This window comes from Capricornis sumatraensis, chromosome 20, assembly GCF_032405125.1.
Source record: "Capricornis sumatraensis isolate serow.1 chromosome 20, serow.2, whole genome shotgun sequence".
NCBI lineage: Eukaryota > Metazoa > Chordata > Mammalia > Artiodactyla > Bovidae > Capricornis > Capricornis sumatraensis.
Window position 1 is genome coordinate 69670977 of NC_091088.1, and position 4731 is coordinate 69675707.

The 4731-nt window shown below is 43.6% G+C and overlaps 1 pseudogene; it reads right to left on the reverse strand.

Moving 5' to 3' along the window:
• Positions 1-2596: 2596 nt before the first annotated feature.
• On the reverse strand, positions 2597-3977 carry LOC138096978 (zinc finger protein 548 pseudogene; annotated as a pseudogene).
• Positions 3978-4731: the final 754 nt, after the last annotated feature.

A 4731-nucleotide genomic window follows, 5' to 3' on the forward strand; every position in this document is an offset into this window, starting at 1 on the left:
GTGCTAAGTTGCTTCAGTCGTGTCCAATTCTGTGCAGCCCTATGGACTGTAGCCTTCCAGGCTCTTTTGTCCATGGGATTCTCCAGGCAAGAATACTGGAGTGGGTTGCCATGCCCTCCTCCAGGGGATTTTCCACACCCAGGGGTCAAACCAGCATCTCTTGTGTCTCCTGCATTGGCAGGCAAGTTCATTACCACTAGGAGTTTGTAGTAGTACCTAAAGAATTTACCATATTCTCTGAATTCATTAGGTTTTCACCACTGTGAATTCTTGCTCAGTGAGGTTGTTCAGTTCAGTTCAGTTCAGTCGTTCAGTCATGTCCGACACTGCAACTCTATGGACTATAGCACACTAGGCCTCCCTGTCCATCACCAACTCCCTGAGTTTACTCAAACTGATGTCCATTGAGTTGTTGATGCCATCCAAACATCTCATCCTCTGTCATCCCCTTCTCCTGCCTTCAATCTTTCCGAGCATCAGGGTCTTTTCAAATGAGTTAGTTCTTCGCATCAGGTGGCCAAAATACTGGAGTTTCAGCTTCAATGTCAGTCCTTCCAGTGAATATTCAGGACTGATTTCCTTTAGGATGGACTGGTTGGATCTCCTTGCAGTCCAAAGGATTCTCAAGAGTCTTCTCCAACACTACAGTTCAAAAGCATCAATTCTCCAGTGCTCAGTTTTCTTTATAGTTCAACTCTGTTTATAGTCCAACATCCATACATGACTACTGGAAAAACCAAAGCTTTGACTAGACAGATCTTTTTTGGCAAAGTAATGTCTCTCTCTGGTTTTTAATATGCTGTCTAGGTTGGTCATAACTTTTCTTCCAAGGAGCAAGCATCTTTTAATTTCATGGCTGCAGTCACCATCTGCAGTGATTTTGGAGCCAAAAACAATAAAGTCTGTCACTGTTTCCATTGTTTCCCCATCTATTTGCCATGAAGTGATGGGACCAGATGCCATGATCTTAGTTTTCTGAATGTTGTGCTTTAAGCCAAATTTTCATTCTCCTCTTTCACTTTCATCAAGAGGCTCCTTAGTTCTTTTTCACTTTCTGCCATAAGGGTGGTGTCATCTGCATAACAGCAGATTCTCCTGGCAATCTTGATTCCAGCTTGTGCTTTATTCAGCCCAGCATTTCTCATGTACTCTGCTATTGTGATCCTTTAATGGACTGGAACCTGGTGGTCTGGAGTCGATGATAAGAAAGTGAAAGATTGAAAGAAGCTAACATTCCCTGGTTTATGCAGAGAACCAATAAAACCCTAGTACAGGGCTGGCACCACTCACGAAGGCACAGGGCACCCTCTCGAGGAGGTCTTGAAAGCCCGGGCAGGAGAGTGAGCTTGGTGGGTTTCCATGCTCCAGAGAATTAGCCAGAGGGAGGGAAAGAGAGAGAGAAAGAAAGACACGGGGACCCAAGCCTCTGGTGGAGCAAGGGTGCTTTAATGATCTTTCTGTGAGTATACAATGATAAAGATCAGAAAACCAAATGTACAGCAACCATTACCAAGGGAACAAGGAATTAACAATGGTCATAAGGTCAGGAGACAATCCATATCTCAAGAAAGAGGATCGAGACTAAGCAGTTTTGTCATAAGGAGAATAGTTACTGAAGGAGATTCATGCATGTGTTTCATCCTATGACCTCAGTGCTGGGAGTGGCATGCTGTTCCACTCATTCCTGTTGCCATGAACTGATAAGGAACAGAGGGTTTATGAGAAACAGAACGCAGGAATCCTCCTGTTAAACGTTCCCTGACACTCTGCATATAAGTTAAATAAGCAGGGTGACAATATACAGCCTTGACATACTCCTTTCCCAACTTGGAACCAGTCTGTTGTTCCATGTCCAGTTCTAACTGTTGCTTCCTGACCTGAATACAGATTTCTCAAGAGATACCAAGGGAATTAGAGACATTAATTAGAGATTAATATTAATTTAATTAAACTAGAGATACCAAGGGAACATTTCATGCAAACATGGGCACAATAAAGGACAGAAATGGTATGGACCTAACAGAAGCAGAAGATATTAAGAAGAGGTGGCAAGAATACACAGAAGAACTATACAAAAAAGATCTTCACAACCCAGATAATCACGATGGTATGATCACTCACCTAAAGCCAGACATCCTGGAATGCAAAGTCAAGTGGGTCTCAGGAAATGTCACTATGAACAAAGCTAGTGGAGGTGATGGAATTCCAGTTGAGCTATTTCAAATCCTAAAAGATGGTGCTATGAAAGTGCTGTACTCAATTTGAGAGCAAATTTGAAAAATTCAGCAGTGGTCACAGGACTGGAAAAGTTCAGTTTTCATTCGAGTCCCAAAGAAAGGCAATGCCAAAGAATTCTCAAACTACCACACAATTGCACTCATCTCACTCTCTGGTAAAGTAATGCTCAAAATTCTCCAAGCCAGGCTTCAACAGTATGTGAACAGTGAAATTCCAGTGTTCAAGCTGGTTTTAAAAATGGCAGAGGAACCAGAGATCAAATTGCCAACATCCGTTGGATCACTGAAAAAGCAAGAGAGTTCCAGGAAAACACCTATTTCTACTTTATTGACTATGCCAAAGCCTTTGACTCTGGGGATCACAATGAGGTTGGCATTGTTCCTAAAGTGTTCTCCATGTTAAAGTCACTCATATTTTCCTCATTGTGGATTTTCTGGTGATGGAGGAGGTGGGGCTTCCTAATGAAGGCCTTTTGACATTTTCTGCATGTATAAGGCCTTTCTCCAGTATGGGTTTTCTGATGCTGAAAAAGTACATTCTTGTGGCTAAACACTTTCCCACACTCTCTACACTGATAAGGCCACTCTACCATGTGATTTTGCCAATGTTTAATGAAATTGGAGTGGTACTGAAAGAATTTACCACATTTGCTACATTCATAAGGTCTTTCTCCAATATGATTTTGCCAATGATTAATAACCTTGGATGTGTACTTAAAGAATTCCCCACATTCACAGACTGGCTTATAAAGAACAGAACAGAAAAAGGCTTTTCTACAGTATGAGTTCTTTGATATCCAGTGAGTGTGGAGGTATACCAAAAGAATGTCCCACATTTCCTGCACTCATCAAGCCTTTCTGTGCCATGAATGCTGATGTTTAATGAGGAGGGATGCGTACCTAAATAATTTTCCACATTCACTGCACTTGGCCTTTCTCCAGTATGAATTCTCTCATGTTTAATGAGTGTTGACTTATGTCTGATGAATGTGGAGCTGTACATGAAAGTTTTCCCACATTTGCTGTACTCATAAGGCCTTTCTCCAGTGTGAAGTCTCTCATGTCTCACCAGTCTGTAGTTGTATCTAAAGCATTTCCCACATTATCTGCACTCATAAGGGCTTTCTCCTTAGTGATTTCTCTGATATTTTATAAAGTAGGCTTTGTACTTGAAGCGTTTCCCGCATTTTCTATGCTCATAAAGCTGTATTCCAGTGTAGATTTTCTGGTGTTCACCAAGTATCTGTTTTCAGCTGAAGGCTTTTCCACACCGAATGCACCTGTAATCACTCTGTTCATGACCAAAGGCCTCCTGGCACTCAGTGTCCCCATGTGGCTGCCCCACACCACGAGAGGCCAGCTGCTGTAGAAGGCCTGTGCTGCCCAGGAAGGGCTTCCCATCTCCACTGCAGGTCCCATCTTTCCTGTGTGAACACTGCCGTTAGTCAGAAATGAAGGCTGCCCCTCAGCCCTTCTGCAAAGTTTGTCTCTAATCTCCTTCTGGTGCTGGGAAAGGTCTGGTCTGCAAATGTACAGTCCTTCACCAAGGTACATTCCATCATGCTCAGGCAGAGGAAAAAAGTCTCTGGAGAGTGGGCCACACATGTCACTGGGCTGGGCCTTCCTGGAGGATGGATCTGGCTTTGTGGTCCTGACCTCTGACATCCCTATAGAAACACCTTGCTCAGAAGAGGCCTCCTCACCCTGGGCTCCATGCCAACAACCTGTAACCAGATACATGCTGGTAAAGTGCATGTTGATTTTGATGGAAAGGACAGCCCCATCAGAAATATGTGTGTCACACACATCCAAGACCAAAGCCAGAGAGAGGAAGGCCTGCTGTGCAGAGATGGACGTAGGAGCTTCCATGATGAGAGAGCCCTGACCACAGCTAAAGACTGAAGGAGGAGTTACTGTTTCCACTGACTTGAGATGCTATGATAAAATACTACAGGCTGGCTGGCTTAAAAGGAAGAAAATTTATTTCTCACACTTGTAGAAGATGGAATGTGGAGATCAGTCTGCATTTTTCTAGGGTGCAGACTTCTCATTGTCCTCACATGGTGGGAGGAGCTTTTATGACAGCATGAATCTCATTCACAAGGGCTCTGCCTCCATGACCTGGTCACCCTAAAGTCCCTATCTCCCAATACTGTCACCTTGGGCACAAGGTTTTAAACATATGGGTTTGGGGGCAAAACTAACATTCAGACCATAGCAGGGAGGAGAGGGAGGCCTCCAGGTAAACACGGGCATGGCTACTAGTGACAGTGAGCATTGTGGCAAAGGTTGTTTCCAGAGCTGTAAATACCTGACAACAAAAGTGACCTACATTCCAAGAACTATCTGGATATGTGCAGACCTCAAGACATCTCATGTACAGGTCAAATGTAGAGCACTACAAAGGGTCCAGTGAAATGGAACAATATGACAAATGAAGGCCTCCATTGGTGTGCTTAGAGTGTGGCAACACAAAGACAAAGCAGAAGAAGAG